The sequence below is a fragment of the Diachasma alloeum genome, unplaced genomic scaffold (assembly GCF_001412515.2).
Source record: "Diachasma alloeum isolate Michigan unplaced genomic scaffold, Dall2.0 Dall_scaffold_00761, whole genome shotgun sequence".
NCBI classification, from domain to species: Eukaryota; Metazoa; Arthropoda; class Insecta; order Hymenoptera; family Braconidae; genus Diachasma; species Diachasma alloeum.
The window spans coordinates 105,300-116,747 of NW_021680891.1; the positions used below are offsets into that span (position 1 = coordinate 105,300).

At 39.6% G+C, this 11,448-nt stretch overlaps 1 protein-coding gene across 2 annotated transcripts in view; it reads right to left on the reverse strand.

The window, feature by feature from the left end:
• Positions 1 to 10,525, reverse strand: part of LOC107044617 (cysteine protease ATG4C) — a 21,790-nt gene extending 11,265 nt beyond the window's left edge. The window contains exons 1-2 of one of the 2 annotated variants that reach the window (XR_001461354.1): positions 10,156 to 10,525; positions 9,331 to 9,622 (exon numbers count right to left, since the gene is read on the reverse strand). The gene's annotated coding sequence lies outside the window, so the exon portion shown is untranslated. Of the gene's footprint in view, positions 1 to 9,330; positions 9,623 to 10,155 lie in introns of those variants that run through there. The other variant, XM_015266563.1, reaches the window with a different exon arrangement.
• Between the last annotated feature and the right edge of the window lie 923 nt (positions 10,526 to 11,448).

Below are 11,448 nucleotides of genomic sequence, written 5' to 3' on the forward strand. Positions count from 1 at the left end.
TATATATATATATATATATTATATATATATATATATATATATATATATATATATATATATATATATATATATATATATAATGTTGAGTATGAGGACTTGTATGGAGCTGTTCATTGCACAGCTACTATGGGGACATATATATGGTTTATATAGACTACGCAATTTTTGGTATGAATATTGCTTTGAGGACAGATATAGATTCACTTCAAAAGATTCCCGCGAGGACGCACATTTCACAGAATGTATATTTCAAAGACATGGGGGAGAAAATACCCAATACGTCGAAAAAATAGTAGGATGGTATGATGTGCTGCAAAGAATATGAAAAAAGTACATTCTTCCAAAACTGAGCCGGGTGAAAATTTGGCATTTTGATTGTTCAAAAATCATAGATTATCAGAAAACATCGGAATTGTCTGGAAATCGACATTCACGTTTATTGTCACAAATGTAAACATGTTTTTTTTTAAAACCTGTCTTTTTTTATAAGACATTCAATTGAAAGTCATCTCGCGCCTCGCGCCGATTCATATTGAAGATGATAACTTCGATATGAGGTTTCTATCAAAAGTGACCGATGACAAAAAATCTAATGTGATCACTATATAAAAAAATCCACATCTCCCAACTCTCTTCTATCGCACAATTTCTTTTTAAAGCCACATTGCAAAGATACAGACTTTTCACAGGAATCTACACAAAAACAAGGAGGGGGCAGCGAGCATATGGCAGTGAACATCTCACTCATCAATTTTTTTTTTGTACTTTCTTTGCCATCCATAAATTGATGGTAGGCTTCCGAATGTTTTTTAGCGTAATAAAATTTGATTTTACTAAGAATGTACAGAAAACCTATGCCACCATAAAATCCGTGCGTACAACAAGCACTTTATGGGCACAAAACTTTTTCTAAATGTGAACTCTTCAGGCAGGTATCACAAAAAATTTTTTTTTTTAATGAAATCGTTTGGGTAATTTTCGAGTTATTTTCAAAAAAACGTTCATGAGCAACAATGTCATCAAAACAACTGAGTCGATTGTGCTGAAATCAAGCTTTAGTCCTGAGCGTTAGTCCTGATTAATACCTATAATCTGACAAACTCGGGATCTTTTCTGAATTTTTCTACGCCTTCAAACCTTTGATTGGTTAAAAGTTGAATATCAGCTGGGCACCCGCAGAGACACACATAATCTTAGAAAGTGGTATTTTTTCCTGCCCACTGCTAATTTATTAAATTAAATTTTCACAATTTCCTTTCTTCTATGAGAATTTATTTACAGGAACATTATTCCAATCGTTGCTTCATTTCCTCACGGTAATTATTGAAGGTACAATTATTATTCATAAACTGAGAATTTATCTCAAAACAAATTGGAATTTCGATTTTTCCGTCAGCTAGAAACCATACTACGACTTTTAGTAAAAAATAGAAAAATCCAAATATCTTGAAAACATTCTATGAACAACTATATACATTTTGATTGATTAAGATAGAGAACAAAAAGACGAACATTTCTGGAAAAAAATTATTGCACTAAGTTAACTCGGTATTAATCTATTAAAGAAATTAAGCTTATATACACAATTGAATATCTCTGTAACTAATCATCCGATTTAGCCCAGATTCAATACGAACCATTGTAATTATCAGAGATACCTCCATGCCAAATTTCAAATTGATATTCCGATTTTTGCATTTGCTAGAGACCGAACAACGATTTCGAGGTAAAAATAGAAAAATCAATATAACTCCTAATAAACCTTCATATGAGCGCGTATATATATTTTGATTGATCAAGATAGAGGACATGAAGACGAATATTTTGAAAAAAAATATTGAAATCGGTTGGATATTTTCCGAGATATTTGGGAAAAACCGTAAAAAAACAAATCGCTATTTCTAGAAAAATAATGGACGGATTCAGCTGAACTCTGACGTAGAGTTAGCCCCAAATTATACCAATAAACTGATAAAATTTAAAATTATTTGGGATGATTTTTCTCGTGTATTCGTCAATTTTAAGAAAAAAAGACCACCGACTGGATATGATCACACACAGACATGGTCCTCAAACTTCTTATTTTTCCGTTTCAAACTATTCTGCATCGTTTCCAAGCAAAATTAGCGAGTCGAAGAATCGATCGAATGCTGTGACGGCGCTAACCAACGTGAACCACAAAACTTAAAATATAAACCGTAGACTTATCCATAACTCAATGCGAAACTCAAAACAGCCGGAGTGTTGTCACCTTCGCCCTCTGTTCCTCGATGTCCCCATGAAAATCCTCGAAAACCGAATAAACAAAAAAAAACGGACAAACGAGAAAATGTTATCGGGCGCCAGCTGACTTTTGTTCCAGCGGTGTCAACGAACCACATTAAAGAGAACCATACGAAAAACTTAGCCATAATTGGAGAAATCAAGGGAGAGGTTGCGGCATTAGCTCGTCTAGTTCGGAGGTATTCGGAGAGCGGGGTAGGATCGGTCGCTCGGTCTTAGGAAGGATGTCGCGAATTCCACAAAATATACAGAAAAATCAAGGGGAAGAATCAGAAAATTAATTAAATAGGAGATGAGAGAATTACTTTAAATTTACTCCGTGATTTATTCACTTTCTCAATAATATTTCAACTCAAATAGAATTTCTATTCTTCATAAATAAAATAAATTAATTTCAATTAAATTCAACCAAATTAAATTCAATTAAATTCCCGAGAGTGAGAGTACGTGAATTGACCTTGAGAGAGAGGTTATCGCGAAGGGAAATGGGGGGTCTGAAGAATTCAAGCCAACGATCTCTCCGCATCGTCCAGAAACTGGAGTGCTGGAGGATCTGAAGCCAGGTTAATTCCAATGCGATGATCTCGGCGAATCTCCTCAGAATAATAAATGAAAATTAATGGACGAGGAACTCGAGTGTGCAAATGTCACTTAAGAGTGCCATTTTGCCCCATATTCGATTCCGTCCTCCATCAAGAGCGTCATGGCGTCACAGGAAAATTCCTGGAGCTCACGAGCTTCAATGTCGTGATTTTCGGGGTCTGATCCTCCGAGAAACCTTAAATTAATAAATTAAAACCTTGGGGGAACTTTACTGAGCTAGAAGAGCACTCACTGGAGGCTTCAATTCGCTCTAGACAGAGAGNTGCTGTGACGGCGCTAACCAACGTGAACCACAAAACTTAAAATATAAACCGTAGACTTATCCATAACTCAATGCGAAACTCAAAACAGCCGGAGTGTTGTCACCTTCGCCCTCTGTTCCTCGATGTCCCCATGAAAATCCTCGAAAACCGAATAAACAAAAAAAAACGGACAAACGAGAAAATGTTATCGGGCGCCAGCTGACTTTTGTTCCAGCGGTGTCAACGAACCACATTAAAGAGAACCATACGAAAAACTTAGCCATAATTGGAGAAATCAAGGGAGAGGTTGCGGCATTAGCTCGTCTAGTTCGGAGGTATTCGGAGAGCGGGGTAGGATCGGTCGCTCGGTCTTAGGAAGGATGTCGCGAATTCCACAAAATATACAGAAAAATCAAGGGGAAGAATCAGAAAATTAATTAAATAGGAGATGAGAGAATTACTTTAAATTTACTCCGTGATTTATTCACTTTCTCAATAATATTTCAACTCAAATAGAATTTCTATTCTTCATAAATAAAATAAATTAATTTCAATTAAATTCAACCAAATTAAATTCAATTAAATTCCCGAGAGTGAGAGTACGTGAATTGACCTTGAGAGAGAGGTTATCGCGAAGGGAAATGGGGGGTCTGAAGAATTCAAGCCAACGATCTCTCCGCATCGTCCAGAAACTGGAGTGCTGGAGGATCTGAAGCCAGGTTAATTCCAATGCGATGATCTCGGCGAATCTCCTCAGAATAATAAATGAAAATTAATGGACGAGGAACTCGAGTGTGCAAATGTCACTTAAGAGTGCCATTTTGCCCCATATTCGATTCCGTCCTCCATCAAGAGCGTCATGGCGTCACAGGAAAATTCCTGGAGCTCACGAGCTTCAATGTCGTGATTTTCGGGGTCTGATCCTCCGAGAAACCTTAAATTAATAAATTAAAACCTTGGGGGAACTTTACTGAGCTAGAAGAGCACTCACTGGAGGCTTCAATTCGCTCTAGACAGAGAGTAAACCGCCATGTGCACGACAGCGTCACCCACGGCACGTGAGGAGCATGTGTGCACTTGTAGGCATGTTTTGTCCACTTTTTCCTACTAAAATTGGCACTGGACATTCCCAATACGTTCTCGAGGATTCTAGTGAACTAATTATGCACTCAAAAGGTGCATTACTTGTTCAACAAGACCTCTTGGTGAACGGAGAGGGCACAATGGCGCCATGGCAGGGCATGAGCCATGTGCGGCCTTTTATTGGGTCTCACTGTCCATTGTCACTATCACTGGAGTATCACTGGGGTTTTTATCACTGGGGAAGAGGTCTAGGAAGCCGAACGAGGGTTTTATGCACTCACTGGTGCATTTTTCCACTCGCTCTGAGGAGTTTTGGTGGTTGGGAATGCATCTCGGTGTCACTCTTGTGAACGCCGGTGCACTTTTCCCGGAGGTTATCACTGGGCACACTGGGAATAGATGTACTTCTCTTCTCGGGAGAGAGTGCACATGGTGAATAAAAATGTACTTACCATGTTCCTCATGTGGGCCCGCGGTGATGGTCTCCACCAACTCTCTCGATCGTTGCAGATATTCTCGGGGATGTCATCGCAGTGGCTGCTCGGGTCCAACTCTCTCGTAAAACTACGTTTAACCGGCGGATATTCTCAGCTGGGTGGTGCGACCGGCACGCCGCCTAGCTGCCGCTGGGGCGGGCTCGTGTAAACGAGCNATCCTCGAAAACCGAATAAACAAAAAAAAACGGACAAACGAGAAAATGTTATCGGGCGCCAGCTGACTTTTGTTCCAGCGGTGTCAACGAACCACATTAAAGAGAACCATACGAAAAACTTAGCCATAATTGGAGAAATCAAGGGAGAGGTTGCGGCATTAGCTCGTCTAGTNTCTCTCGTAAAACTACGTTTAACCGGCGGATATTCTCAGCTGGGTGGTGCGACCGGCACGCCGCCTAGCTGCCGCTGGGGCGGGCTCGTGTAAACGAGCACGCGGGGATTTCGATTCAAATGGGTTTTGGACTTATTTAGGCATTTCGCCATTAATTATATTTTTTATGAATTAACCCGAGGGGTTTTTAGCCATAATGACTGAACGATAGTTATTTGGAGGTTCGGAAAGGGGGAATTAAGGCAGTTGTTCGCCNTTCAAATGGGTTTTGGACTTATTTAGGCATTTCGCCATTAATTATATTTTTTATGAATTAACCCGAGGGGTTTTTAGCCATAATGACTGAACGATAGTTATTTGGAGGTTCGGAAAGGGGAAATTAAGGCAGTTGTTCGCCTTTCCTCTCGCGAATGCACTTCACACCTGAGTAAGTGCACTTTTTCGCTGCTGTCACTCTCCCGGGAGTCATCCTGGAGTCACCGTGAACGAATGTAAAGAGAGAATAGCCCATGGCGATCCATGCAGACGTGTGGGCTATATTCATCCACATATCCTTCCAGCTACACTGGTGAATCCAATGACTCCACGAAGCGCCTTAGCCAGGAAGCGTGAGTGTTTCACCTCAACCTCTGTAATCAGCAGGCTGCACTCAACGAGATCAGCGAGATCTCACCGGGAAGCTCGGTTTATCGGCTCTGAACCACGGTGGCTCGTCGTCCCTCTCAGGACCCGTGAGATTTTAAATACAAAAATATAACTAGGAAAATACAATTACTGTAAATTTTCCCTCAACCGTAAAACCGAAAATTAATCCCCTAAAATCCGAAATAAACCAGAAGAATAACTGAAACTAAAACAGAACAGAAACTTTAATATTACTTGAACCGGAGATTTTACTTTTTACTCGTTTTTAATGTGTATCGACACGTTAATTTAATTATTTATCGAAATTGAACGTTGTTTTCCCCGCGAGGCCCTTCCTGATGTTCTTGGAGACCGGTTTCTGCGAGCTGGAGCTAAAAGGGGTGTTGCATCGCCCTTCGGTAGGGGTGCTAACTTTTAGAGGTTAAAGAAATCGCGACTCTCTCTCGGAAAAGGTCACGATAATTTCACACTTACCTACTCACTCTTACGATTTACTTAATTCTACGACGAAGTTGTGTACAGGTGGCGGAATTCTCGAAAATTCCGTCACAGTGCAATGCTTCCATTCGGAAGCAAAAACAAGATTTCCTCGGTTCTCGTGGACCAGTCCTCGTTACCCTGAGCTTCCTCAGAACGACTCCTTGAATCACACTGTTTCCTCTCGCTCCTATTCCGCCGGAGCACGAACAATGCTCAAGATTACCGATTTGTTGTCCCTTGAGCTCGCATCAACCATTTAAAGTCAGGGAGAGAGGAAGGATGACGAATACACGCCTAGTAATAATCAATGATAACGAAAATGAACGAGAGACAATTAAGAGAGTGTGTATATTACGAGGAATATTGCTATAAAAGAAAACAATGTGGTTTTTCTGGAGGTTCTTGGCCTCTCGCAAACTTTAATTGACCAATTAGATCCAAATCAAAAGAAACTACACTTCAAAAAAAAAAAACTCTCTTCGGCGTGAACTCCAAAACAATGAAAATAATAATAATTTCGTTCAAGTACGCCACTCACAATATGTAATATTTCGTAACTCGATAACAGAATATTAACAAGTCTTCTCTCTCTCGCTAGAGTCTCTATACAAACAAAAAAAAATACTATGTGGACTCTCAGCCCTCCAAATCCCTATATGAACTCCAGGTAACTAATCTTAACTACCAGACTAGCATCACCCCTCTTTATAAAATTAACGATTTATTCAAAAACGTTAAATAAAAGCATTCATGAAAAGGAAAAATAATACAAAAAATTCACCGGTCCAGCCGGGTAATTGACTCGACACAATCCAACAAACGCGAATAAATCCATAGGATTCGAATGGAACACGCCTGAGGCCGTTAATCGTGACCATCAAACCCCGAAGGGGATGCATGATCACGTGAGCTCCGTAAGAAAACCTAGCGCCCCTTTTTACTTCTGCCAAATAATTATAAAAATCAATTTTCGCGCCGGATAAACGTCTCCCCAAAATCCGCTAGAGTATTCCGCGTGATTATGACTTGAAGCGGGTGTGATAAGGTACTTTAATTCCATCGAGATCCCCAAAATATCGAGTCTCTACATGCGAACCGGTAAATGGCGTCGAATGTGCAACACGTGGCCGCGCCGAACATGAACTCACGACAAAGCCCCTTTTTCAACCGAAGGACTCTAAATTCCCCTCGAGAGGAGAGCAAAAAGGCCTTACGATCTCTCCAAACATAGGCAGTCAGCCTTCGGACCCTACGCGCATCAGCAACACTTAAAGTAATGTGTGCAACTCACTCTAAACCCGCTCTCAACGACGCTCTCCATGTGAATTTAGTCCGGTCCTCGACGACGCACAGATAATTTTGCCTAAACACTCGCTCGAAAGGCCCCCCCGCGGTTGGAAACGCCTTCGGTGTGGTCCTCTCAGGTCGTCCACCCAGGCGAGAAACACGAAGAAACCCACAAGAAAAACACAATTATGACGGAGACGAATTAATCTGATGTAACAGTTGGAAGATGACTTCGTAGAGTGAGGAAAAGAAGACGGAAATCTTCCTCGGTTACTCAGCCCTACGTCATTTCCGCTCACAGTCACTCGGTTGAACGAGTGAGTCTTCCGGAAAACCAATGAGGTTGCTCCATTTCCCTGGAGCTATTTGGTGACGCCGCCCGTAGTGCCGGTAGATAATTAATACCGAGGGTGTCCAATTGACTCCAGTGGATCCCCCAGCCAATCAGGAATTTTGGTATAATTCCTCGTCATGGCGCCGTCCTGCACTCCCAGTACGCCTGTGACAGGTGACCAATGAGAGGCACGTTTCCATCGTTCGCCAATTTCCCTTGGGCCTATGCCGGTAACTAGGCTCTGGTAGATGCTGCCCCCGTGTAGCGGAAGGTGAAAGCCGTTTAAGTTCGGATGGAGCCGTACCACCAGTGTTGACAGGAGGATGTTATGTGTGGGAATGGCCCTCCAGTCCTGCTTCAAAAGGCTTTTCTTCCAGTGGTTTTCTCTCTGAATGTGGAGTGAATTCCAGAGCTCCGTGGTGCATGGCAGATGATCTCTAGTAGTTCCTGTAGTCTCCTCCTCGGTGGCGCGCGAGCCTGCGGGTCGGACTGAGCGCCTTAACCTCCGAACGGATTATAGAGACCCTGTATTTTCGCTAGGTATGAATTATCATTAATTCCCCGCGATCGATTTCCTCCCATACGTCCAATCGAGGAGCATAAATAACGCGCTCATTGTCACAATATGAAGGATATTTTTTGCTCCGAAAATAAACTACAACAGGATTACCGTCCCATCAGGGTAATTTTTATCTGAATTTGACTATAATTTTCACCGAAAATTTCTCTCCGTGTAGACATAGTCGCAGAAAAAAAAATGTGCTCATAATATAAAATATATTCACTCATTCTTTTGATATATATTCTCATAACAATGCTGTCAATGAATGTCATTAATGAAACTTAACTAAGCTAACAATCACGGCTCGCAGTTGCGCGCGCGTAGCGCCCGGGTATTTCTGGTAAAAGTAAACAACAGGGGTTGAAGCCTTTTTGGGAGAGGGCATCTGACCGTTACTTGATGGGTTATAACTTTTTTTTTTTCACCATCAATAAATTGATGGCCAGCTTCCGCATGGTTTGAACCATTTACCAAGATGTCCAGAAAAATCGCGAATATCTCGCAAAATACTGAAGCAATTGAGCCCATTTTGAATATCAACTATTGTTATCGTAAGAGAAAAATTCTCTTCAAATTTCAGTTGATATCTTTATTTTTGCACAAGCTACTGTGATTATTATGCAAAAAAAAGATGATTTTCTGTGAATAAACGGAAAAATGTAAATATCTCGTGAACTGTCATGGGCGCGAATGCATGTGTTGGTTCAAGACATCAAGACGGAACATAAAAAAAAAACAAGACTATCGTTCGACAATGGACCTGAGAATGACACACAGTAATCACCATTGGTGATTTCAACAGAATTTTTTCATGATATTATAACTTCAGAATCCTTATTTGTTGATAATTATTCTTTATTCCAATTTTCAATCCTTTTTTTTATGATGTTTGTTGACTTTCTTCATAATTTTTTTTTCTCTATGTGCGCGCGTACACGTAATATCCTTATTTTTATTTTATTTCTCTGAATTTTTCTTTTCTCCATTCATTTTATTCCCTCTCGTAGCTTCCCACTTCTTTTTCTGCTCTGCAGCTTTGGCTAGTCGCTGTTCTTTGTTCATTAGTGGTTCTTCTTCATTTCTTCGCTTCTTTTCAGTCACTGCAGTTTGCTCATGAAATGTTTTCTTCTCTTCTTCAATGGCATCCCTTTTCCTCTTTCTTTGTTCTTCTGTACAGTTTGTTTCGAAGCAGTCCATTATTAAATATCGTTTCTTCATAATCTCTTTGCTCTCTTGAAAATACCACAATGTTTTTCTGAAAGCGTTGATTGTTGAGATCTGAAAAATCATAGAGGCTAAGGATTATATAAAAGTCAATAATAGACTGAAGTTAACCCTGAAGGTCATAAGAACTAGATGTTACAGTTATAAATAATGAATGAACGAATTAGGGTCGAAAACGCAGGATCAGAGATAAGAGATGAAATTAATGGTTTCCAGAGTCAAATGTGCAGGTTAGAAACAATAATTTAAACGACGAATCAGGAGGAAATCCTTGAATCTCCCAAAAACGATTAGATAGTCTTTGAATTGACTCGCATTCCATAGACACTCCTTGAGTTCTCTCAAAATTTCTAAGAACTCATTGAATTTTCTCGAGATTCCCAGATTTTTTTGATAAAAATCTATGAGTTCAATAGATAGCGCTGGCAAGAACTTCGCAAATGACCCCCCATCATGAAATGAAAGACATGTCTATGTGTCAAAAGAAAGGAAGATTTGAAAAGAAATAAAAGAAGAGTCGATTGAGAATTTAATGCCCTCGTTTCCTCGCATTAAAAAAAAAATGCGATCATTTCAATATATCTCACCATTCTTGCTCTAAAGAAAGCTTCTCCTTTAGTTTTCTCATTAGTTTCGTAATATCCTAAGTCTGAGTGCTGTCGCCTATCTTTCAATCCAATCTTGATCACTGTTGAACATCCCACATTAAATTTTCCGTCCTTCAGTCCTTCAAAATCTTCAATCAAAGAATAAATAATTAATAGTTTTCGATCTCCACTTAATTAACTAGCCATTAAACTGCACACTTAGTCGCCGAAAAAACACTAACTGAGATATTTCATGAGAAATATGGGTTGAACTGACCAATGTGGGCAATTACAAGCGGGTTAAAGAAGTTATAAATGTCAAAGGTTAATCAACTCAAATCACCCATTTTTTGTTCGACGGTATGATGTGACCATCCTATCTTTTTGAATGCGTCATCTGCCGTGCATATGAGCCCAGCGTAAATGTCAGCATCTCGTTGTGCCATTCTGTCACTGTTTTTAATTCAAATTTTCTATTTTTTAAAATCACTTCTGTGTATATATTTTTTTAAAACAAAAATTCATGGTTTTTCGTTTACCTCCTATATCTTCTTTCTATGATGCCTCTCAGAACTTCTCCCTCTTTCTGTCTTTTCGTACTCTCTGTATTTATCTAAATCTATCGATCTTACCAAAATATTCCTTCCTTCTCTAACCTTTATCATTTACTTTTGTTTGTTTTTTATGTCAATTTCAGCGTTCTTTTTTTTCATACATAATTCTGAAGTTTGTAGATGAAGTTTTTCTCCATTCAGGTTCAACGGAATGATGGAGATAAGTGAAAGTGATTTTCATGTTTCTATTGAAAAATTCACCAGTGTTGGATTTTTCCATATTGAATAAGAGGATTCGACACACTGGAAGAAAAAAATTCTAAGAGAAGCTACTGGATAGTAGCAATTCAAACATTTCTTAGACGGTGATTTTCTTACCACAAGAACGTTCGATGTTAGCAAGAGCTCAACTGAGTTTAAATGAAATCCAGGCATTCTTCATCCAATCTTAAATTTGATTGGTCGTTTGACCGATTGTTACAAAAAATTTCATTCCTAACGTAAGAACAATAGTTCATAGTTCAACAATAGTTCAATAGGTCAACGCAAAAGGTAAAAATATCTCTTCAATTATTTACAAATTTTCCTCTAATTAAATCACGAAGAAAAAAGTCCAAAAATAGTGAAGCCTCAGGCAATAGCGAATGCCAGCAGATTCCAGGGGACTTGCACATCGTCGGTGTATCGAACAAATACGTTTGAACCCTGCAAACATAGCCATACACATTCGTAGGAATGA